The sequence below is a fragment of the Pezoporus wallicus genome, unplaced genomic scaffold (assembly GCF_028554395.1).
Source record: "Pezoporus wallicus isolate ANWC-B61680 ecotype Strahan unplaced genomic scaffold, APGP_CSIRO_Pwel_v1 contig_7722, whole genome shotgun sequence".
NCBI lineage: Eukaryota > Metazoa > Chordata > Aves > Psittaciformes > Psittacidae > Pezoporus > Pezoporus wallicus.
Window position 1 is genome coordinate 272183 of NW_026635420.1, and position 26978 is coordinate 299160.

Genomic DNA, 26978 nt, shown 5'->3' on the forward strand with positions numbered 1-26978 from the left:
AATGTCTATATGACACCTGGAAAGGCCTTCTATTAAGAGCTTGTATTACCTTTTACATAAAGAACTCCTTGAGGCTAAGACTCCTATTTACTGATTTATTTCTAGTCCCTCCAAAAATGGCACTGTAAAGTCGAAGCCTGTAGAATCTATTCAAAATCTGCGATACAATTCCCTGGTGACAGGGAGTCATCACCTATTGATTCTATAGTATACTAAACTTCTGCATTTTCAGTAAGTTAAATCTGAGTTTTATTTAAGCAGAAGGTTTTGAATAGATTGTAAGCTTTTTATAGGAAAAGCTTTGTCTACTACCTTCTTGCCATTGCCACCAGATTCAAATACTGTCTAATAGCAACAATACAGATATTCACAGTTGTTTCAGCAACTTCTGCAGTAGCATCCTTCCAAATAATTTTAACTCTTGTCACTGCTCTGTGCTTTTGCTTATAACTGACTACATTTTCATGGCTCTCAAAAAAAGTCCCATAAACCCCAGGAAAATGTTCCACATAGGCATTATTAAAAACTGTGTAAGTTGTGTGAGGGCAGAGGGAGGAAGAGGAAGATAGACCTTGTAAATGGTCTGAGATGAACAGATGACAATTAATATGAGCTAAGAATTTAGCCCCAAAAAGTTTAAGTAAACCTGTACAAAGTTTGCCTCTGAAACATCCTCATCCACTGCTGCCTGGTTAAAGATACCCAGAAGCACGTAGTCCTCTCAGGTTCCTCTCAGCCTGACTGCAAACAGGGGTGGGCTCTCAAAGGGAGCCCATACTCTTCGTACTCTTCACTCATAAATCATCCTGTGAGAAGAGTGTGGTCCTCTTGAGAGAACTGATTTGGTGGCTCCCCATCAGCAAAACATAAATGAAATATCAAAGAAGAATATTAGCTGGCACACAGAAATGTTCACAAAATACTGCGGTTATCCTTGCCTGTGAGACACTGTCCCAAGTGAAGAACTAGTTATCAGTTACTTGCACTCTAGTTGTTGCAGAATGTTGTTTTTATATAATGAGTTGTATACGTAAGCATAAATGTATTTTATGGAAGAAAAGGAAGAAAAAGTAAGGGAAAAAGAGGAAGAAAAGCAGAAGTAATTGAAAATGGAAACTAATTTGTGAAAAATTTGTAATAAAACTTAATTCTGATTTCCAGAAGAGACAAAAAGATTCATAAATTTTTAAAGACAGAAAAAGGGAAGAGTAATCTATACATTTTATTACACAAAGTCACACAAAGAGTGAGATGGAGAATTGAAAATAACATTTTACCTTCTGATTTTACAGTACCAAGGGTACAGAGCAGTCGATATTATAAGAATTCGGTACTTTTTAAGATTGACATATTATAATAACCAGGAGCAGTGAAGCTTCCCAGAAATGAGGCAGTCTAAAACAGCTAAGCCAGCAGATAATAAAAAGACAAAATATAAATTCAAAAACTGAAATCTGTGTGCTTCCTCTTGAGCAACATTAAAATAACAATAAGGCAATAAGGACTGTGATGTAGATTTTCATGAAGAAAAAGAAGGTATCTAAACCAAAGTTAAATAAGACTGTGCAGATTTACGAGACAGTCTAAATCCAGCAGTTAAAGGACTAGAACATAGGGCTTGACAATTATGAGAAAGAGGCTATAGACTAATCATATCTAGCCGAAGTATGTCACTGGTAGTGAAAAAATTATACCAAATTCTTTTAAATTTTTCCTAAATGTCTTCCTTTAAATGTATTTTTCACATTAATATGAAATATTATGTATCTTATACTCTGAAAGTGGTATTTATTGACATGTTTCCTTAATCTCAATATAATACTTTGATTCTCAGGGTTCTTGTTAACCTGTATTTGTACTCTTAATTCTTTCTCTGCCCACTAGATGGTACTGTCCACTTTAAATCCAACATTCAAGGCTGAAATTACAGGATGTCTTTGTTTCATCATTTCATCCAGATCACAGGCATCAAGGATTACATTATATTTTTCAGCTGCCCCAGCATAAATTCACTTTAACTCCACTAATTTTACATCAGTTTCTGTAGGAACATCCATGGATTGCCAGACATTGGCATCAGATACTAAAATGAAATGGAAATATTTCAGCCAAACATAAGTATTTGCAAAACTCGTACATTGCATCACAGTTTAAAGATACTCAACTTTTTTGGCTGCACACAACTTCTTCCTCAGAATTCACTATTACCTCTAAAGCCACAGATGTCTTTCTTACAGTTGAAAGAACATTCTATTTGTATTTTGGATTCATTACTCCTTTCAGCATAACTGTGCTATTTTGTAGCCAGAAATTTCAAGTAATTTTCTAAATTTAATATGAATACCTGAGCATGTTAGATAAACTTGAAAAAGTAAGGGGATGCCCCCACAAAACTCGGTACAGCAGATGGGGGGTTGAGAAATAACCCTAAAACCGAAAACAGGAATCAACTTGGAACAATTGGAAAAGGAAACTCTCCAGGACAAAAATGGCAGATAGACTTTTCTAAATTACCTAAGAAAGGAGGTTATCGATATTTGATGGTACTGACAGACACTTTTTCAGGCTGGCCAGAAGCATTCCCTTAGGGTGAATAAGGTGAGACAAGTAATTAAAACACTATTAAATGGATTCAATATGTTGTAGCTAGAATGCAGTTTATAACTATGGTCTCACCTGATGGTGTCAAACAAGCAATCCAGGAGGTTCCTTGATTGTGTGGAAGACAACTTCCTTAGGGACTGTAGTGGTAAGACAAGGGGTAATGAGTTAAAACTTAAACAGGGGAAGTTTAGATTGAATGTAAGGAATAAGTTCTTTACTGTGAGAATGGTGAGGCACTGGAATGGGTTGCCCAGGGAAGTTGTGAATGCTCCATCCCTGGCAGTGTTCAAGGCCAGGTTGGACAGAGCCGTGGGTGGCATGGTTTAGTGTGAGGTGTCCCTGCCCATGGCAGGGGGGTTGGAACTAGATGATCTTAAGGTCCTTTCCAACCCTGACTATTCTATGATTCTCTGAATATTTGGGTCTTACAGCTGTACATATTGTCTGTTTTACTTGCCATACCCATGCTCATGGATTATGTGTCTGTTTCCTCAGATACTCTTCAGAGATTAGCAGAAAAGAAGCCCAGATTTGCTCTCTGAAGAATAAGGTCTAAGCCGTCATTACCAAACCTTATCCTCTGTTCTTGCTTAGGGAAGAATTATTCATCAAAGGAGTGAAAGCTACTTCGATAAATTTTAATAATCATACATGTAAATGAATTTCAAGCAATGGAACTGAGGGGTTTTCAGCAGTAGTGAGCTTTGGGGAAAAAGTAGAACTCGGGAGCCAACATGAATCATCCTGAATAGTCACCACCTTGTGGTAATGGAGGAGCTATGACACTTGCAACCAAAAGGATCATACTTCCATAAGGGCATGGACCTGCAGTCCGTTATTCTTCCTGAAGTTAGATCCATGATATAACCTTCTTCTAGATGACTCACTTCATCAAACATAACATTTACTTGAGCCCATGCTTTACTTTCCCCTGTTCTATGCTCCCCACGCCACAATCCATTTCTTGTGGTTTGTTTAATTTGTGTAGTTTTACCACTGAGCAACTATTGCATTTGGCCTGGAATGATGTGAAGAAGGCTGTGCCTTGTGCACAGAAATTGAAGCAGATTGTGTGGCACAGTAAGAGACCAGGTTCCTTCAATCAGAGAAGACATGACCTTCCAGTTGAAAAGTAAATGTAGGATGTTATTCTGAGAACATGAGCACTTGAACCCAGGCAACAGTTTCTGATTCTTACAGTCTGTTAAAGGTGAAGCAGTCACTCAGATGAAGATGATAATTGCCTTTTGAGATGTGGCAGTCATGATGTTTATGACAGCCAAAATAATTACTCCTTTCAGGAATATTATAAACTTATACATAGCTACTTTTCTGTGTGTTAAGTGTTCTACAGTGTACTTGGTTTCTATACTGTTGTTTGCTTATCTTCTGTAAAGCAGCTTATTACTGGAAAGCATTAGGAGAAAGAAAACCATTCCAAATGGGATTTCCTACTGGATCAATATCTCTGACATAGATGTTCTTGCTCAAGGGATTTACAAGCACCCGTCTATCACAGGAGTCATACTTTTGCACTGCAGCCATTCTTGGAAGTGAATCTGTAGAACATAAGATAGAAATTAAGCCCAAATTCATGAGCACTTAAATGTTGCACCCAAACTTCTCTAAGAGAAACAAATAAACAAAATCAGCTGAAGTCAGAATTGTTTAAAATTCTGACCATCACAAGCTGGAAGTATGTGCATGATATATTACCTGGGTATGATATTCACAAATGAGAAGAAGTAAGTTCACTCCTGGGAAATTCCTTTTTATGTTGGAGAGACTTCAAGACCACCTTAAAATACATACACATTGCTGTTCATTAATTTTCCATCTGCCTGTATTGGGTATGTTCAATTCATCATGTACCATTAATTTAAAGAACTTCAAATACTTTTGTTAGAGTTGGATGGATGTTATAGATAATTTTCCATTGATATATATTTATGTATTTTAATGACATCTTCATATTTCCAAGGGTCTAGTGGTGGATCAAGTAATGCTGAAACGGCTCCAGACATTGCCTATCATTTTATGCAGTTGTGGTGTAGTGTAACTGACAGGATCAAGGCATTGGCAAGGAAACCAGTGGGATCTCCATCCAAGGAGACAGCAGCACCAGTTCTCTTTCTCCTCTTCTTTATGACCTGCTACATGAGCCAAGACACAGTGGAACCAGTTGCTTATTTGATGACTTTACCTTTAAGCAGTGGGACAACGTGTGCTGCTCAAAGCAGTTTTACAAAGCTATTGTTAAAAGACAACTGTGCTTGCATTAATGCTTTCACAGTAATGAGACGATCTCATTTATAGTCTTATTGTCTGAGTAGTCTCATTGAACTGAATCATAAGAAATACAAGAGAAAAAGACCTTGTAAATGTATTTTCCAGACAAAAAAAAAAAAAAAAGTAATCAGCATCACTGCTATTTCTTATATTTATTTGGTTTATTTTCTGAAGTTTCTGTCCTGATGATTCAGATTATTGTTCAAGATTCCCCATCTGAACAAGCTGAACAGGTAGTACCAATATATACAAGAATATTTAATTTAAAATTGAATTTGGATCAGAAATAACCAATTTCTGAGAATGTTTAGAAGAAGTGTACCTCAGTCTGATATACTGACAGAGGCTATTAAAATAGTCCAAAGAAACAGATGGCCTTTTGACTCTCTTATCATCAGCAGGTGTCTCATGTTCTTTACACTTACGTTGATTCATTAAAAATAACATCCTAATATTTGGATCACAAGCACTGAAATCGTATATGGCCTGCACAAGTAAGATGTGGTATGAATCACATTCAAAGAATTGGCCATGATCTGTAATCCAGTGTTACTCTGAAAGTCCTGAACTTAATGGATATAATGTGAAGGAGTGATTTGGCAGAATACCACCGAATAAAGATGTGTGGTGCTTCCCTAGTCCAGAGAAATGTGCCTCTGGTACTTTTAATGAAAAATAGCACATGTGCTCTCATCAGCTGGAAGCTAAACAGACAGACTGAAATAGCAAGAAAGGATCAATAAATTCTTCCCACCTTGGAAGACACGGGTTCAAGAAAACTGGTACAGCAATACTTCATTATATGCAGCTGGTGGATTTGGCAAACTGAGCTTGTCTCTAACAAAGCAAAGCTTATAGCTTTTACAATGCCATCTGCAGACAGACTTTTCATCACCTTTTGTTTGGCACTAACACACTATTTACTCTTCCAAAGGGGAAAAAATGAGACAGGTTCTGCAGGATCCAGTATTTAAATTGATGTTTTGTTCAGGAAAGACAATGTAAGGTTAAAGACACAGTGATGGAAAGCTGCTAGAAGTTTTTACCCAAACTTTGAATAAAATAATAATTGTGTATGCCATTACAAATCTAACTGTAGTTCTTAGAAAATATTGTTGAAAAGGAGCATAAAAGGTCTGATCTAAAAGAAAGGCATAATTGAAATAACTCTTCTTCTACCTACATCATAATATCTCATGCTATTAGTGAAAATGGAATTTTGCTCAATATCTCTATAGATCCCGTACACTTCTCTGTTCAACCTTGGCTGAAATATAGGATGGTGTTCCTGAAAGACCAATGTCTTACTGACCACAACCCCATCAGTGGACTGCCTCTGGTGGTTCCAGTTGCTGAAGCTGTTTCACCTTTGGTGGTGCAATTGCAGTCACCCATTGGATACCTGTGGTATTTTGTTCAGCTTTCAGAACAGGTATGGCCAAAAAAGGGAAGATATTTGTAAAACCCATGATTGTGAAGTTCATAAACACTTCGTGTGGTCATCCTTTGAGAAAATTCAGGCAGGCCTGCTTCAAAATCTTCTCTTTTTCTTGGATGGGAAATGACCTGGACAGCCTTGCTATGGTAGGCATCATCCAAGGTTATGATTCGACATTTGGCAAAGAATAAATAAAAAAAACCACCCTGGAATTATTTGGTGGACTTCTGTAGGAGCCATTTGTACTGATCAGTTGACAGACAAGAAAAAGAGGAGAAAGGGAGGGCTGAGTTAATACGGCTCATAATGATTCATTCAGTGCCTAGAGGGAAACGGCAGGATGTCGTTACGAAGGTTACACTGAACAGGTAAATATAGCTCTGTAAGACATCCATAAAGCTTTTCCCATGGTAAAAAGAAGATGAGAATAAAGTAAGTGAAGAAAGACTTCAATGAGAGTACATGAGATGGAGCAGAAAGCTGAAAGGGAAGACAGAGTGGATTAGTTTAGTGGTCCTTAATCACTACTCAAAGACAAGCTTAATAGACTTGGACAGGGACTTTCATGAAATCAGAACTATTTGTTACGGTTAGTAAAAACTAAAGCCAAAACCTGAAAAACCTGAAAAATAATTAGGAATGGTGAAATTGCAGTCTGTATCTTAAACTAAGTTTCCCAAAATTTGGACTAAGGCTTGGATCTGATTTTGTTCTGTGTCTAATAGGTACAAGAGAGATGATTTAATGTGTTAGTTGAGCTGAGGTCTGATAACGAAATAAGTCATATTATGGCCAGTATAATCTCTTTTTTATCATAGATCAAAAACTTGTCTGCTTGAAGCACAAGTTTTTCTAATTTAAATAGTTCTGCTAGTCTGTGATCCCTCCTACATGTTTTCACATGCATTAAACCAGTTGATTTAGTAAGATGATATTGTTAACAGATGAGTTTCTGTGCACACATTCATTAGTCAACCTGGAGTTTATGTTTTGTGTTCATGATGTTTGTTTTGGTTAAGGTTTTTTTCCCCCCTTTGAACTTGATATGCGGAAGGAAGCCCCTTGTGAGATTATTGCTTTCTAGCATCAGCACAGAAGGTATATCTGGTCTTTGTTTGCCTGATAAATAGAGAAACTTTAAACACATGTTCTCAATGGTGAGTGTACTGATTTAACTGATAGCAAAGTCTAGTAGATAGGATTTATTTACATTTTTTTAGCTCCAGCTAACTCTTAAAGAATACAAATTCATTGTGTTAAATCCTCGTTTTTTATGAGTGCATACTTTAAGAATAAGGCCCCTTTGAAAAGGAAACATACTATCTCTTTGAAGCTCTGGCACGCTGCTGAGCAACATTTAACAGACTGCTTTCTCCTGTCAGGAAGCTTAATGAGCTGCCTTCTCGGGAAGAAGCCGAGTTAAATTTCTGGATTCTTACTTGTTGGAGAGCAATTTTGTTTCACCTGAAAGAGGAAAAATAACATTTTTCATCCTCTATTCTACTGTTGGCGAGACATTGACAGACACTGGGCAAATGGGACAAATTTGAACTCCAGACAGCTTCTTTATCTGACAGACAGAACCAAAACTAAACTAATTTTAAATGACTGTCTTTTGCCCTATTGATATACTTTACTCCTTTACACTCAAGAAATGTGGGGGAATGTGCTCCTCACACTCACATGTGCACAATCAAACATTTATTTATAGTTATTTGTGTTTCTATGTTGTGTGAAAGTCAGGTCCTGGAACAGGCCCCTCTGATGTTAGGCACAGCATACACTGAGAAAAAAAAGCAGTTCTATCAAGGGAAAAATATAAACAGATCTGTAAGAGACAAATAAGGAGACCTTACCTGTTAATGTGATATGTAGTGGCCTCAGCATACAGCAAGCTAAGAAATCCCAATGCTTCAGCTGCCTTTGAAGCAGAGGTAGTAGGCTTTTAGGAGGAAGGGGAAAGGAAATTATGTAAATTTATGTATGATTACCAGAAGTTCTTCCCAAGGTTGAGGATCAAATAGAAGAAAAATAAAAATACTTGCTTGAAAGTTTGCAACTGGGCAATGGAGACTGGCTGCAATGGAAGGACATCACATCTGATGAAGGATTGGATGGAAGTAAACCATTAGGGGCTTCAAGAGTGAGGATGGGCCACTTGAATCATTTTGATGAAGTGGTTGTAGGAACTTGTGTCAATCTCTGTATCTCACACGTGGAGCCACAAAAGCAGTCACTTCTGTAAGCTAAACATACCAATGCTTTCAGTTGCAGTTTGGAGACTTGTGGTTTATGAGTCACTGCAACAATACCACAGACATATGGATAAACCTTTCCTCCATTAACACACCAGAAATATTCCTGGAGCTCCACACTACAGCCTTTTCTATAAAAGAAAGAAGCAAGTTTTCCATTCCCCAGGAAACAAACTGAACTTCTTGAGGCCAGTCTTCCCTTACAAATACCAGCACAGACAGCTAATGAGTATATGCTTGTGCACCATTCTGGCTACCAGTCACCTCCCCATACTGTGAACCTAATTCTCAGGGGCTTTTCCTATGTAGGAAAAATGCTGACTTTCCACGGGTACCTCCTGGTAAACTCACTCATTCACATGTTACCATCCCCATCCTCCTCCCAGCTCCCCATCACACCCTACTGCATATGCATGCACAGGTCCCAGAAGGGAAACGGTTAAAATAATCTTGAGGTTTTAGATACATTTCTGTACTTTTTCATATTAGCATTGAGTCAGGCTTAATATTATTTTTCTTCCATCATGTCTGTGACTTCTTCACAAAGGAACAGCAGACGTTGGTGTGACCTCTGAAACTATTTTAAATTTTGGAACTGAAAACAAAATCAGATGTATGTCCATCTGGCTGGTTGAAAGCCTATGGACAGCATATATTTTCCATGCAAGGCTGTCTGATAAATCTATCTAAAGCTGACTTTGTCCATCATCAGACTCCATTCTAGCCAAAACCACAAGGAGAAGAGAGTGATCTGACACAGATTGCCAGGGGCTCTTTGCCTGCTATATTTGCACAGATGTGCATGGTTAGACAACTCTGGCTTGAAAAAAGGGGAGAGTGAGTAACCAAAAGTGGAATACAGGTGGTCCTCTGCTCAAAAGTCCCTGTATGGTTGCACTGGGTGTCTCTGTCTTTCTGTCAGCAGTAGAGTTCTCCTTAGTTGGCTCCTGAGAAGGTGTTAAATCCCAGAAAATCTTTTATGAGATTTATCAGTTGGATACAAACTTCGGTCTAATGGGAGAGAATAGGTGCAATGATAAACCACGTGGGGCTGGAATAGACAGCTGTGGCAAGAAAGCTGTAAAACACACCATTTATGCTGCAGAAAGCAGACACAGAATGATACAGGAGAGGTTGCCATGAACTACATTTGATTTCATTTTCCTGAGTGACCCACAGGGATGATGTAGTCAGTGCTGAGTGGAAAGTGAGCAAGCAGAGTCCTGACATTTATTTTCTGAGGACTGGTCAGTGGGGGAGGTAGATCTGAGTGCTGACAACTTCAGTTAGAAGATCCCTCTAGGGTTTTGGAGTCCCTTCGGCTGGCAGCCTTGGGTTTCTGTTCCAGCCTTGGTCTTAAATCCTTTCTGTGCAACCTGAGACTATTCACAATGTGCAAAGCCGAAGGCTTGCATCTGTCAGAGAGGTCCCTTCTGAAAGCCAGGGAGAAGGCTGTGCTTTGTAACTAAGTGGTAAGACATGATTTTACTGTGAGTCTTTAGCACATCTTGGAAAACAAGCTAAAAAAACTGTGCTGTGGTAAGAAACTAAAAGAAATTTTGGAGACAGCATAAGGACTGAAGGAATCTGCAGCTGGTCTGCAATATACTGACCTTCAAGTTTAAGAAATGTAAACTTATTGCATGGAGTAACATGAAAGACTGAACTGGCCACAAAGACAATGGGGAGGGTAACTTGTCCTGTTTGACTGGCTGAGATTGAATTTTGAACTCCTGAGCTGTTTGGAGGGCATTGGCATCCGTATAGCCAACATTAGACTGGACAGAGTAATAACATGTAGAGCCAAAGTTGTGAAAACATAAAGGATTTATTATCGTAAGACAGAAGTGAAGAGTCATGTTTTTGTAGTGTGAAAAGACCCAGAACAAAACACAGCAAACCAAAACCCCAACAGTATCTGAGCAATATTTTGACAGAACTTGTATGTAGGGTGGAGGCTAAGGGAGGTAGGATCGAAGATTACAGGAAATGTGACTGAGAGGGAGGAAAGTGTGCAGATGTCAACAGCAGTGAAGAAAAGTGAAAGAAGGGAGGATTTACAAGAGGAGGAGAGAGAGGTTCAAATAAGACAAGCGTCAGCTGGCACCAGACAGTCCAAAAGCAGTGTGCCAAGAAGGCAGCTACGTACCAACATAGGCAAGGGGATGGAAACGATCAGATTTGTCAGCATTCGTCCCTTGGGGAAGCGGCTTGGAAGAATAAAAAGACATTGGTGAAAATGGAACTTCTTACTGTGACTATAGCAAGGCTCATAAAAAGAAACGTGGAAAGAGTATTGCCCCTTAGTTAGGGAAAAATGACTTCTGGGGATCTTTATCCTTCTTCAAACTGGGATATAACCTAAAGAACCTATATTGCTGTGCTTGAAAGTTCTCACAAGTAATAGGAAAGGCATGTCCTTTTTGGAAACTTGAATTTTTTTCACAGCTCAGAAAATCTTGCAGCACTCCCCAGTTACAGTGTGGTGGTATCTTTCTGGCAGTCAAGGTGGAAACTGTGCAACTACTTTTAAACAGAACGCTTTGCTTTTCACTGTGCCTGTATTGCCGCACTTGGAACAAGTCTGAGGAGATGGAGATAATTTACCTAGCCAATAAACAGGCTGTGAAATTAGTTTTACTTAATACTCCCATTCCTTAGAGCAGGACTTGCTCTGACTCCTGGGCCCATCTTTGTCTTGCTTTCACTGGAGAAGCGGCACCACAAAGTCTTGTACCTTAACTGTGTTGCCAGATGGTAAGACAACAGGAAATGGTGACAGAGGAATAGGAAAAGCTATTAGCTTGGTTGGTGGATATGCTTTGAGTGCTTTGTTGGTGAGATGGGGCAGCATCATTCATGGCTTCTCACACCTCTTTGGTGACCAGAAGCAGAGACTGTGGTACCAGCACTGTTAACAGCTGAATGTGTGTTAGGTATCACGAGTGGCTGCCAAGGTAAAGTAGGTATTACTAACCCATTCTGGGACTGCTCATGTGAATGCTTTTAATATAGACATGCTCTAAATATTAACGGAAAATTATTCAGATTTTGGATGCAATGGGTGGCTTACACAAGGAAAATTGATCTAATCAGAAGTTTTAGCTCAGTCTGTTTTTACAATTTTTGATTCAACCAGCAAGCATGAAATGTTTGATGTAAAATTTGCGTGTATGAGCTACCTTAGCATGCTGTCCAAATAAATTTCTGAAGGGCTGCTTTTAGAAGGAATGCTCTGGAAATGACAACACCAAGCTACACATGTTGACTAATCTCTGATTCATTCAACTGCATTTTAATCTGAGCCAAAAATTAAGTTTCGGGGAAGATCAATGTAAAACCTGTGTCTAACACCCCACTTGCCTCCCTAAAAACACAATGCTCCAGACAAAAGGAGTCCTGAGTATAATTTTTCTGTGAGTCCCTTTTCAGCAGTTTAGTTCAGTCCACATATACTGAAGTTACTCATATGCTTTATGTGAGCCATTCTGATAAAGCTTCCTGACGTAGAACCTTTGTCAAGATGAAGTTGTAGTGGTTGGTGGTCAGTGGTCCCTGCCCTCCTTGGCCTCCTTCCTCCATTTGCAGCCTACAGAAGAACCCCTGCAAGGCTGACCAACAGCTCTCTGAGCATTAATTACCCCAACTTTTCTCCTTTCCTAGATGATTTTTTAATTTTCCTAATTCATAGTTTATAGTCTAATAAAATTAGATATAGAGATAGAGCAGCTCCTGGCACAATTTTGGCCAAGGCCAACTTCCATTGTCTCAGATGATCCGCAGCCCTGGTGACAGCAGGGGACAGGAGCCATTCCTCCAGGCAGTCTGGAAGTGGAAGGGTGTCTTACCTGCTTTGGAAGACAAGAACACTTACGCAGTATGGTGCTGGGCATTTCTGTGACTGTCGGCTGAATAATCATGGGCTCTCTTGGGCACATCTACTCTACCAGTATAAAGGCAGACTAAGATAACAATAAAGAGAACCTTTTATTAGAGAACGTGGTCTTGAGCCTGGGGAGGTGCAACAAGAGGGAGCATCTGCAAGCAAAAAGGAAAATATATTGCTTTAGCAATATTTGTTCAGAGTGTGACTCAGGTGACAAACCACATCCCACACATACCAAACTCACTCCTACTTTGTACTGGCAGGAAGCAGTGACTCAAGACCCTCAGTGCTGCTCTGCCTCACTGCTAAGGCAGCAGCCAGAGGCAAGTGCTATTGCTTAATTCAGTTGTCTGATCAGCCTTGGTGAAGAAACCAAACAGGCAAAATTTCATCTTAGGGCCATCAACCACTTGGTGGTCTCTGTATTGATGTTACCAGCCTGTGCCACTTTTCCACGGCAAAGCACTTTTTACTGATGTTTTGTAAAATACACATGGGGAAAGCTTGGAACCTGAAGCATAGTCGTCCTGCTTGCCTAGACATAGATGTTAGGGGTAGAAAGCAGTTCATGGTTAATTTCAGCTCACATTAATTATCTCACCTTAAGAATAAAAGCCCAGATAACTTTATGCATAATTGCTAGGTAAAATAAGAGTTAGTGAAAATAAGTACCATTGTTAATAAAAATAGAAAACCATTATTATCTAAACACAACTGAAAGTGGACACAGTGATACTGTAATATCTCTGAAAGAGAGCAGGTCACAGGTGGGGTTATAGGTCACAACTCTCCTCTGTACCAGTATGTAAAGGTTCCCAAGAAATTGCTTCATAAGCCAAGGATCATGCAATCAGGTTTATGATTTAGCGTAAGGTGACCCTGCCCACGGCAGGGGGGTTGGAACTATATGATCTTAAGGTCCTTTCCAACCCTAACGATTCTATGATTCTATGATTCTATGATAACACCATTGTGAACATCTTTTCTGAGTTACTCTATTACATGGGCAATGGGACTTCTGTATTATATCTTGTAATGGTATGCCTTTTAGGAAAACATCCAAGCAGGATCAGATTGTTACTGTTGAATGAGCTGCAACAGTTGATGAGGTGTTGTAATAATTAATTACCTTCTGAGATCAGTGGGTACTGCATTTTCCCTGAAAGCTACCTCAGTTGCAACTTTCAGCCATTTAATCTTGTCTGAGCTCTTGCTAAGTGGGAAAATGTTTTTTATCACCTTTTTTACTCCGTATCTATGACACATTTGTGATCCTGTCACACAAGTATTTCTCACCAGACTGACTCTTTTGAGTCTGTTCCTAGACAGACCTAGTCCTTCAGTCATTCTCATGAGCTTTTTTTGACATCTTTGGCTTTCAGATTTCTACCTTGACTTTTGAGAGTTGGACTAACATTTCTGTGGCAGCCTTACTGCCCACCAGAAACCTTACCCTGCCCACTTACTCCTCTCCCTGAAACTCAACAGATTTACATCAGAGGCTAAAATTATATTGTTCTCAGAGGAAGACATCTTACAAGAAAAGGTTTCAAGTCTTGAAGAGTTTAATGATAAATAATACTTATGTTTAAGCTCCTTCAGAGCTACTGGACTGGAAGTCAGATTTCTGATGTGCCCTGACAATGTTAAGGCCTTGTAGAGACTTCCAAATTTTGTCCTCTTCCAGCTTGAGACATTCTTCTGTAGACATGGTTGCATGAGAATCTGTACATTGGCAGAAACCCCTCTGAGTGAAAACAAAGAATAGGTACCATTCAGCCCATGCCTCAAGTATCAGTGGCATTTTACAGACCTTATGTGAAAATGCCACCCCACCACCACACAGTTGTATCCTATTCTAGCCATTCTAGAGGAATAGTAAGTGGATAGTCTGTCTCTAATAGGCTAAAGGGTGACAATTCAATTTCCACTCTCTTTTTCGTATTTGGGACTTCTGTAGAGATTAATGTTGTGCTGGTGTGAGAGATAATAGAGAATTCCAAGTAATTTAAGTATGTTTACTGAATGATACCATTATGAAAATGAAATGTGTTTATTTTCTCTAGTATTTTTTATATCATGAACTTCGTTATTCTAGGGACAGGTGATTTGTTTAAGAAGAATTATGCTGTCGTGTTAAACTATGTAACCTAACTGAGACGTCCTTCTGGTCACTGACCATTATTAATTGATCCAGTTTTAATCCCAACAAAGCATATCATAAGACCAGAGTGTCTTCTATGTGGACAGTTCAGGCAGACACGTTAGAAAAATAACACCAGTAATAACAGAAGAATTTAGCCTACAGTGCAAAATAATACAGTCAGAGCTGGGAACAAGCTGAAACCTATAATATGTAAATGTCAGCACATAGTTGGAGTGGAAATGATTATAAAAATAATACACAATGGAATAATTGTAATGTAAAGCCTTGAGGCAATCCTTCCTGTTTCAAGCATTCAGGAGGGAAATGACTGCTGGATTGTCATCTTACCTGTCTGAAATCAAAATTGTTTAGGCAGTGATACAATTACTTTCTAATTATTTCTGTCAATCGGTGTTTGTTTTATTGATTTTTAATTTTTTTTTTTTGTTTTAATGGGGATGTGTAATTTCTAAAAAACACATTGTTCTTTCTTTTTTTTTTTTAATTCAGTGACAATCTGTGCCATGGTAGTTCAGCAGTCGAAGCACTAGCATGGACCTTCTGGACAGCAGTCCTTCTGGTCAGTAGTTCCAGAACAGTTTACAGATACTAAAGAGTTAAGATGGCAAGCATTATGGTTATATCTCTGGTTTAGGGGTAAGGGAATCAAATGCCACACCTCATGCTTTCGACCCCTCTCGTGGTTGGGGGCTGTGGCAGTACTGTGGGATGCTGCAGGGGCTGTGTTGCAGCAGTGACAGTTTAACGTCTCCTGCAGGTGTCCTATTACTGAAACTACTGCTGAAAAAATTCAGAGCACTCTGAAAATGGAAATATATGGGATTTTTTTAATTTTTTTTTTCGTGGCCATGTAAATGGCTGTACCAGAAATAAATAAATAAATGCTGGAGTTAGATGCATAAAGTAGACCCACTCATCAACACAGGGTGATGAAAAACCTCTATGAAAACACAGTGGTAGGAAATCTGTTTGATATAATCATGAGGTGATTACTGTACAACCAGAAATGTGTATCTTAGATTAAAAGAAGGAAAACAATCAATGACAATCCTTCTAGTTTTTATACTGGCTAACAAAATGAACGTTCATCTTACTTATAAAAGAGAATATTAATTTCTATTAATTCAGAAATTCAAACAGATATGGCTAAACTGTTTTGGTCTGACAAGGTTTTACTATTTCATCTTTCCTGGCCATCTGTGTCCCCAGACACAGGAATTCTCATGTGCCATATATCTAAAGATACTGAAATTACTTGATAGTATGTTAAAAGATGGGTTAAATACAGTTTCCAATTTAAAGAGTGATGTTATTTTGACCTGTGTTGAAATATAACAAATGTATTTCATAGCTTCAAAATCAACAAGCATTATAACAGAAGATGAGATTATGTTCTCTGTTACCAAAGAATCCAGGTACCCAGAGCTGGTATAAATTAGAAAAGAAGCAGAAGCATCTTGTTAAGGAAACAAGAAAAAGTTTCCTTAATTCATGTTATTTAAAAACTCAGTCCACAGGCTTTGATGTTAATATACTGTATGGTTTATGATTTATGGTTTTATGTATTCCTGACTTTTTTCCCAGAAGTTTTTGTGCCTTTTCCTTAAGAACTGTATGAGGAATGGGAAAAATCCCCAAACCAGGAAAAATAGCAGTGAAGACATTCTTATTGGTTTATATATTCAATAAGAAGTTTATGCAGTTTTGCCTTTGAAACATAATGGCACTAATACAGTCTTGAAATGCGTGGGTGAGACTGCATCTGTAAGAGTGTGAGGATACAGCCTGTGTGGTGCTGAGTGATCTTCCGTTTGTTGCTACACCTCACGCATCTCTGTGGTGTCCCCTGCAGAGATCAAGGCCAGTCTTTGATGCTGCTTGGGTAGGAGCATCACTACTGACACCGAAGTGCCAAGCAGGCCTTCTCTCCCAGCATGGACAGGCAAAGGTGCCTTCCAACTGGCAGAAGTGTTAAGTCACAACTCAAGCAAGAATGCATGTTTTCGCATGCCAGAGTCAGACTGTTACTCCAGAAAGAAATCTCAGAAGGATCACCAACATTCTTCGTAGCAAAGGGAAGAAAGAGTTTATAAAAAAGAGGAAGGGTGTATGGTCCAAGAGCTATTAAAGGGGCAAAAAAGCAAAGAGAGCTGAGAAACAAGTCTTAACCTAGCAAAGGGAGTGAAAGGCAAAGAAATAATATACCGAAAACAATCATGCTATAGGGATGCGGAAGATGAGATGATCAGATTGCCAGCCTGTTTTGGTGATGACTGGCCCTCCAGCATGTGCTTGCTCGGGCACTGGAGCCCTCCAGAAAAAGTTGTCTAGTCGCACTCTCAGTGTAAGCTGTTTAAAAATAATTATTGTAAGGTATGAAGCTCTACATTGTTGATGATGTACGGTGGAAAGTCATAGGCAAGTAATAGTCATACCATAGGATATAAGTAATTAGAGACACATTACTATAGATTCTGTGTGGTTATACATCACATTCATGTGAGTACCCAAGGAGGAAATCAGGGTACATCAAAGTATGGTTAATAATTTTCCCTTTCTTGAAAAAAAAAAAGAAAATGTAAAAAACAGATGCTTAAGGACCATTAGAGAGGGATACTGGTGTCAGAATCTGCATCACATACAGTCAAAAAAAGAGAAGTAGAAAATCAGCTTAAAATAAAAAAATTATATAACTCTAGAGAACTTTGTTTGTAGAAGATATTGAGAACAGATGACTAGCAAATAGTAACATTCTTATGTTCATACTAGTGAAACAGAAATAAATGATGTCTATCACTGCTAAATGGATATTAGAAAGGAATTTTCACACAACTAGTTTTGAAACTATTCTTTTGCTGACAACAGTGGTGGTTTGGCTTTTCTCATCTTGCTTTCAGATTGGTTTAGTTCTTAGGCAAAAAACTGTCAGATATCCCCTGAAGGTATCCCCTTTAGTGCCAGATAGTTACTGCTTAGGAATAACGGGATATATTTCATTCAGCTGGGTCTCCTGAAGGAATATTTGTCACTAGACTTCTCAATCCTGAAGAACAAGCAACTCAGTGATGGAGCTATAAAAGAAGCCTATGAAGGCTTGCAAAGACTCAGGCGTCTTCACTTTAGGAGTATCCCAGCAGATCTGTCCACAGAGTGGGCTTGGGCTTAGTCCAGGAACCTGGCAGCACTGAGCCTCCATGGTAGGAAGTAAACCCACCAATCCTGCCCCAAAGTGTTTTTTCACTCCCTGACACATGATGAAGATGACTGCAGTCAACTGAGGAGTATTCATTTTTCCAATTCTCCCACTTTGCCCTTAAGGAATTATATTTAGCAGCCAGTAAAATATTAGTAATTCCTACTGATGTCTTCAGTGAGCTGTCAGAGCTAGAAAAACTTGATCTCAGTCACAATCAAACTACTGAGAAGGGCATTAAGAAGGCAGCTTTCGGTAATATGATTAAACTGGAAAACCTGAACTTGGCAGAGGATTTGCTTACTGGAGTACTTCAGAATTTGCCCTCATCTCTGAAAGAACTCAGGCTTAACAAAAGCAGAATGATTTTAGTGAAGTGAGACACATTTCCAGACTAGAAAATCTCACTTAGATTGATATCTGAAATAATAGAAGATTCCATGTAACATGGAACATTCGAGGGCCTGCAAGGTCTCTTTCCTTTAGATTTAAGTCCTAAAAGTTACCAGAAATTCATCTCCAACCCCATCACATTACAAGTCTCTTTTTCTCTTTAATCCTTATATTCGGTCTACGGCACAGGACTTTTTCCCTGGCAACCATAATGTTGAGAGCCGGTTTCTTCTTGCACAGTTAGTGACTAGCCAGATAAACCTTGATGGTGTTGGTTTGTGTCACTTCGAGGTCTATAAGGCTACCAAGAAGTTCACTTTTATCAACAATATATTTAAAAGGGGAGGGAAAGAACCTAGAGAAGTCAGAGTGGGATTTGCTCTAGGTGGTAAGGATGGATAGATGCTAATTTTTGACTTCTGCTGATGCAATAATAAATAATTTAAATTATTTATTATTGCACACAAGAGTAAAACACCAGATTTATTTAAAAGTATTTAGCAGTACTGGTTTTAAACATCTCTATAATCAGTATCTCCTTGAGGTTACTAAAGTGAAAATACTTTGGTCTTTTAATTGCTCAGGGAAGTAAGAACTCTATCATGTTACAGTCCATGTTATACAAATGTCAGTTTACAGGGCTTTGGTGTTTTTGTTGTTGTTTTTTTTTTTTGTTTGGTTTTGTTTGTTTGTTTTTTTTTGGGGGGGGGTGTCAGTTAAAAGGTGTCCGTTTTTTTAAAAAAATCCTAAATGCTTAAGAAGGCGAATTTCCACATTGTAATTCACTGGTAAGCTCAGTGCTGTCGCATGTCATTGCAGGGATTCATCAAATTATTTTATTGCTATAAGTAATGTTGCAGATTTTCCACTGAAAAAATCCACTGCTGATTATAGTAGGAAATATTCCAGGCATTTCCAGTGTGCATTTAGTGCTTATAAAAGTTTAGGTACTAGTTTTATGTTCATTTTACACACACAGTAATGTGTGTGCTCTCTGATCCTGTAGTCATTTGTGGTGCCAGTAGTGATGCAGCCTCCAGCCTCAGGGCATTTGAACTTCACAGGGGCACCTAGCTTTAAAACAATTGCCTTTAGCTCTTTCTGCAGCCAGCAGGAACAGTTTAGTACTGAAAATCTGACCACCTTCTAGAAGTCCTTGGAGTTAGTGAAAGTGAACATGGGCTCAGATATCTGTATCTGTTTGAGGGAAGCAACCCTTGCTTGATCACATCTCAGTTATCACGATACAAAGCCTTTCCCCCTCAGTATGCCATCTCACTCCAATGGTTGTTGCTACAAAGAACATTCCCAGTGCATCCCTGCTGCAGGGATAGGGGCAGAAAAGAGCTGGAAAGAGATCTCCAACCAGTGTGTCCAATATTTACTTCTCAGCTTTATCAAGGTTTCCTCTTGCAGGACTGTCCTCCATGGTGGTAGAACAGGCGGGCTCCTGTGTGCCTGTTCTGCCAGGTCTAGTGCCACCTAACTTGTCCAGCTCCCAGCTGAAGTTACTTCATTTTTGTTGATAAAGAGGATGTATCTCTTCCATTTTGTGGAAAATAAATAAATAATAAATAAACCCAAACAAACAACAACAAAACTCTACTTTCAAAATTGTCTTTAGCTCTTTTAATGTTTTAAACAAAGGCACAATTTAGGAAGGACAGAATCTGCAAACAGGAACTCTTCCAAGGTCTGGATGCTTTGAGGTAGTCAAGCTGTGCTGTGCTTCATGCAGCAGCTCTAGGATTACAGACCAGGAGAGGATAAAAATGTAACCTGCACCAACCTAATAATGGGCTTATTTCTATGAGGTGTGTGCTCAGCATGCAGATAAAACTGAACCTAGTCACCTTGACTTAGGAGCTGAATGGCAACAGACAATACAGAAATAGCAGCCTTAGAGCATGCAAGACTTATCATTTTGGGGAAGGAAGCAACAACTACAAAAATCGCAACATCCCCCACCTTCTTCCCCTTCTCCAAACCCCAAACCTCAAACCTCAAACCGTTCCTCTTCTGGGTGAGTGAGAACTGTGGACACCACAGCCAAATGTGGAGTTTCACCAAACTTCTGACACAGAAATGCACATGCGTAACATCACAGTTCAGTGACAGTACTGCTTAGCAGCAGGGGATGTTTTACTATCTGTTAGGAATTGAAGTGTTTGCCATTCATCAGTGATGTGCCCTTTTAATCATGCACTGTGCGTGTCTGCACAAGATGCAGGACAGAGCATCGGTCCTGGAAAGAATTAGATATGTAAATAGACCTAAATGGCTAGCTGGAGATTTACCTGTCTAAAGGGAAAGCTGGTGATAAAAAAGAGGCAGCTCTCAGGCTGTGATTTAGCAGCCCATGTGAAACATGGCTCCCCCGCAGCTGTTCCCATCAGCTGAATTCAGTTTCTTTTGCAGTTCCGAGGCAGGTCAAATTCTCAGGTGCAACTGACACAGCTTGTAGCTGCATCTTTGGATACCGATAGAAGAATAGTATTGAATATCTTCCCTTGGCTTTCTTAAGTCCTACTCAGCCCTTTTTCTTTCTTTTTGGTCCATTACTAAATAAAAGGAAACAGCACAGATTCTCTTTTCCATCCCACCAATGGGAAGGGGTGAGGGGCTTCCTCACCAGGTTTACTGAAGGAACAGCTTTGGACCTTAACATAATCCACGTTTATAAACCTGGGAGGACAGCATTCAATTGACCTTCTCCACGAAAGCATCATGCAAAGAAATTTCAGCAGCCCCCATAGGCAGAAGAGCCGAAACACAGCTAACATAATCTATTTTGCTAGCAAGCTACGGGATTTTGGGGAGGACAGGTAGCACACTGGAGGCAAGTGATATGCACTGCCAAAATCTATAAAGATCACACAGGCACCGTGAGCCAAGAGAGCAGAAGCAGTGTGCTGTTACAGCTGGTGTGACCAGCTCAGCTTCTTCACCCCATACCTGATGAAAGATCGCCCCGTTGTTACAACGGGCAGAGCTGCCTCTCCCAAACATTACTGGGGGTGGGAAATTCTGCTTTCGTTTTCTTTTGTTTTGTTTGTTTGTCCTCCTCGTTTTCTCTGAATGCTTGAAATGGGCGATTTCTCTTTGCATGCCTGGTACTGGGAATTTAATGTGCAAGACAAGGGAAATTGAATCTTCCTTCCCAAACAGCAGGTGGTGGTGCTGGGTTACGCAAAACGCCTGAGAAACTGCTTGCAGATGTTGCTTCGTTGTTGAATAACAGGCTGGAAATAGATGCTGAGCAAACTTTTCTCCTTTTTTTTTTCTCCTCCTCCTTATTGGAGGGTCACTGAATGTTTACTGCTTTTCAGTAGGTAGTTTAACAAATGTTTGAAAGTATGTGTTAAAAATAAATCCTGCTAAAATAAATACTCAGGAGTTTGGGATAAATATAACTCACTGCATAAGATGTATTTAATCCTTTAAAAATCTTGCAAGATGTCTGTCATATTTCTGTGGAAGCTGATAAAGAAGTTTTGTGTTTTGTAACTTCTGGAATAGTTTGATTACATTTTTCATTCATTTTCCAAACTAGTGTTGTGGGGTATGTGTTTGTTCTTTTCCTTTATTCAAGAATATCGTTCCTTTTTTTTATTAATTCTTTTTATTTTATTTCATTTTAAATACAGTTCAATTCTACTTTTCTCCTTGGGAATTAGGAACACTGAGTAGTGCTGTGTATTTATGAATGACTGCCTCATGTCGTTTGCGATGTTGCTCCCCTCAATATTGAAACGTTTTGCTAATTAAATATAATGTAGTAATAAACCAAGTTCTAAATTAGTTTTCATTGTATTTTCCTGTTACTGTTAGCTGATTGGTGCCATGACCTTTCTCACTAGTACCACTATCTGAAATTATCATTGTAACATGAACACTGCAACCAGTCAACAGGGTATCATTTGGAAGCCATGCCTGGAGTACCATTGTAACCTACACATCAACCAAAGCCTGCACGTGAACAGCTTCATTGTTTTTTTCCCCACAGACTGTGCAGGCTTTGCCCCAGTATATTTCTTTGGAAACCTGTTTGAATAAGATACAGACTGGGTTTGTAATTTAACTTTTGCTTTGTTTTTCTATCCTGGAGCAATAGTTAAATAAATATTGCTTTGGCTACAACAGCTGTCCCCGTTACAAAAGGATCGTGCTTCAATAGCCTATTAAAGTATACATGTGATTTTATTCAGACCTTTTGTATTTCCAAAAATTCCCTCTTTCCTGGGCAAAAAATAGCTAAGAAAATGTGCATATGCCAGTGCGGGGCTTACGTAAAGCCCTTGATGATTAAAAAAAAGCAGAGAAACACCTCTGCAGTGGTGTATTCTCATGCAGCATGACACAGGACTGAGGCAAAAAGGAAACACAGATCCCATTTTGTGAGATTTTGACAGACTCTTTCCTAAATTTCTTCTGCTATGTCTTTGGTTAGAATATGACTGCAAATACAATAATCCAATATTTTATATCGTTTTGCCTTACCTGTACAAAATTATGTCAAGCACAAAGTAACCAGAGAAAGCAATTTTATTAACATCATAAACTAACCCCAACTTTCCCTGGGCTCAGTCATTCAAACAATTTCATTATTGCTTTGCCAGGAGCTTAGAGAAAAAGTTAGCAGAGGCTCCTGCGTAGTAGAGGCATGTTTGCAAGTGTTATGGGCAGGAAGGATGATCTTGTGACTGGGACACTGGAGTGTTCCAGATGTGCCACAGATTTCTCTCACAGACTACTTAATCTTCTGGGGCCATATGTTCAGCTGGTATAAATCAGCACAACTCCAATAAAGTCAGCTCAGCTTTCTGGATTTTCTGCAGCTGAGGTTTCTGACCCCTTGCAGATAAGTTGTCCATCTGTAAAGCAGAGATATTAACACTTCCCTGCCTCATACACTGTGAAAGGATCAGCTTGTTAAAGTCCATTTGCCACTCACATAACACAGTTTGAGAAGCTGTAGAAAAGCCCTTTCAGACCAAGAAGCTTGGCATCCCCCAGTAGGTCTTAAACAAATCTGCCTACACGTACAACTTTTTTACTAACAAGGAGTTGATTAGGACTTTGTGTCCAAAAAACATTATCCCCACACCTCCAGAACTTGTCAGTTGCTCATCACAGAAAGTGGAAAGCAACTGTAATTGAACCTCAGCAGGAGGAACAACATAACGTGGGCTGAAACAGGAGAATTTTAGCAAAAGGCGGCCCTCCTGCATGACTGGTTCCTCACTTCATCCATTTTGTTTGGATTGGGCTTCTTCAGTGTTTTATGTTGTCAAAGCCCTTTTTAATAATAAGTAATACAGAGGAAACTTCATTTCTTTTTGCAGCCGTTCCCGAGCAATTAAAGGCTCAATTCTTAAAGACTTTGTAAGCCTGTGGGTGGTCTCATTGATTTTAGGACTATTTGTGTCTTTAAAACTGGTCATGTGTTTGTGAATCTTGTTCAGCTGGGCCCTCCTAGAACTGCTGATGAGATTTCCATTTTAGAGTCACTTTACAGTCTCTAAAATTATTACTGGAACTGCCTCCTCCTCTGGGCATCGCACACACCGGCAGTCTGCCTGTGTCTTCTGATTTAATGCCACAACACTGAGGCGTAGAATCTTGGCACTGTTTCCATTAAATCCACACCGTACAGCACATTTCCCAGTATTTATCTTTTAACTACCGCATGCTTTCCAGACTATGAAAAGAAATATTAAAGTTGACTTCCTTTACAAAATGCCTATTTCACATCAAGGAGGACAAAGGCCTGAAAATATACATGCATTAAGTAAAACAAATGAACTGACAAATCTCCCCTCAAAAAAAGTTAAATGTGGCAAAACAGAATTCCTATGTGGTAAATGTATTACAGGGCTTTAAATCAGAGCACATAGAATAGGCTGAGCTGCAAGCAAAGAGAGAACTTCGGTTACATATGCTCATCTGGTAATGTGTGCTTTTATGCTTTCCAGTGTCCTGCTGGGGCTCTAAGAAAATATTTACAAGATGCAAATAAAATGTAAATGGAATCATATTTCCATGAAGAAAAATGAATGAACAACATCCGTGTAGCTCGTGCAGTTTTACACACTGCACCAATGATGCCTTATGATCCTCTAGGACCTTTCTTTGCACAGAAAGCCGACTACCTGAAATGTACTACTAGTTGTTCTTCCTTACTTTTTTTTAAACAGACATTCTGTTCAAGGTTACCCTGCCTTGCAACACATGCCTTCAGATTTTATCTCTTCATCATCTAAACAAACCCTGGGTTTTGAGATGGATTTCCATTTCCACAGGTGTTTCTTATCAGTTCCACATTTTCTTCTGACAACATGAAAAAATAAATAATCTTATGTCCCTGCTTAGTAGCCGTTGCCTGACCCAACACTAAAGCTTTTCTGAATGCAGAAATGTGTTGCGTGGCTGCTGTAATATCTCTATACCCTAAGGGTCTGCTGCTGCTTTCTTTTCTACAGCTACAAAGAGTCACATGTTTGGCCCTCAGCACAGAGGAAAATTCGATTCAGAGTCAGAGTGGAAAGATGTGACCTATTTAAAACAATGAAAATAAAAAAGCACAATTATTAGGTATTATACCTCATTGTCTTACCAATTCAATTATTTATTTACAACATCTTAGGCTGTGGAGTATCAGAGCTCCTATTACTGTTTCTCCTGTGTGGAAACACACCTCATACAAAGGCAGTAAACCAGGTCTCACAGCAACCACACGGACCCACTGGTAATTTTCTTGGTTGCAGCTTTGTTTTTCTGCAGCAGTACTTATCCTTCACCTTTTGGCAACTCAAATCTGCTCTTTCCATCCCATCCACTACCAGAAAAGAAAAATAGCACTTTATACAAGCCAACTCACATCTTCTGGGTTCTGAGGCAGCAACTACAGCAAAGTACATAAGTACCACTAGTGTGAGAATTTGATCCATCCTGATTTACTTTTTTAAATGTTGAAATGGCAAAACAAATGCTGGGAATGTGCAAGCCTTCGAATTACTTACATGGTGTATTCATATTTCCATCTTACATGAGCTGTCATAAAAATGGGATTCTACAGGAAGTACAAAGCACCTGCAATTCCTCAAGTCATTTTGAATCTTTGATATGTACTTAAGGTACTTATTAAAATATGTGTAATTTACATAAATGAACTCAGACAGAAAAAAAAAAAAAAAAGCTTTTAATAATTTTTGAGTAATATCTATAATTAAATAGGAAGCTTTTTAGGGCAAACACTGTGTTTTACTGCTGTTTATAATTACCTGGGAGGCTTCAGTCTCAACAGGTGCCACCAGCTGCTATACTTATTGAAATAAATCATCATTCTCATCATCCTTCTGTAATTAAATCAGAGAAACAATGTGCTACATGTCTGCAGTGCTTGCAGCATCCAGGCAGTTGTGCACAGCTGGGGGGAGCTGGTGTGTGTGTGCTGGTGTTAGCCAGCTGACCCCCCCCCCCCCAGTCCCTGGCCACCGCATGCATGCTCGCTCTGCAACGTGGCCAAGCAGCACAACCCTCTGGAGGCTGCAGTGCCGCTAGGATTAACAAAAATTCACAACATCATTGCACTGAAGGGGATTCTGGAGCCAACTACAGCTTTCAGAGATGTTACTCAACTACAAGAGATTTAATATTTTTTTTAAGCAAAATTAAGACTATAGGTGGTTTCTGTACTTCTGCACTGTGAGTCTTGCAAACAGGTTTGTGTAGCCATGTGAAAGGATGGCTCGTGAACAAACCACATCATTTAAAATACAAGAAACACATTGTTTCTGTCAGTTGTACTTTCCTTGTCCACATATAACAGCCTTAATATATCCTGAAAAACAGAACAAAATTTTTCTTCCACTGAAGATGACTGTTGGGAATGCATATCTGACCTCAATAGCTCCATTTTGTTCTCCGTTTCATGCTGGTACTATTTTAAAGGTAAGGTAACAGGAGAGCACCACAGGTTCACCCTCCTGGTCTGGTGTTGTCTCAGCCCCTTGTGACCAGTGAAAGAAGAGTCCTAAAGGTCTGAACCAAAGTCTTCTAACAGTGTTATGAGTTCCTGAGCATTAGCAGTGCCAGTGATCACTTTCAGTGGCACATCTCTGTCTGCCTGGCAGCACCCCTGTCTGCCTGGCAGCACCCCACAGATGCACTGCCATGGGAAGCCCAGCTCCACCACAGCCTTCCTTCTCATAGCATAAGGCACTCAAGAGCACAGCTGACCCTGCTGCCTCTTTTTTCATTTGTACCATTACCAGGTGTGAACAGCTTGGATAGAGTGTCTGCTTTAACCTTTGTAGAAGCGTGTTACGCAGGACCTCCTGTGTGTGCTGTTGGTCAGAAAGTAAGGAGAACTGAGATGCTGTGTAACACTGATCTGGTCCCGCAGCTTTCGCACCAGTGGGGATCCACAGAAGGCGTGCAGGTTTGCAGGTGTGGGAACTGATCAGAGGCTGGTCACATCTAGGGACGGGGCTTTCAGCACAAGGCAGGCAGCGGAAGGAAGGCCAGTGAAACACCCCATTTTGCAATGGGGTCACCCCACTTTGCAGCACATCAGGAAAACTTCCATGTCACCCTGCTGCAGCAGTCTCATTTCCTCAGACTGCAGCACTCCCTTCAAATGTGTTTTGTTTGCTCGTTCCCCTCACGAAACCTCTTCATTTCCAGAACTTGTTTTTACATCTGAAAGCCCGGCACAGACGCTCACTCGCAGACTTCAGCAGAGGCTCGCT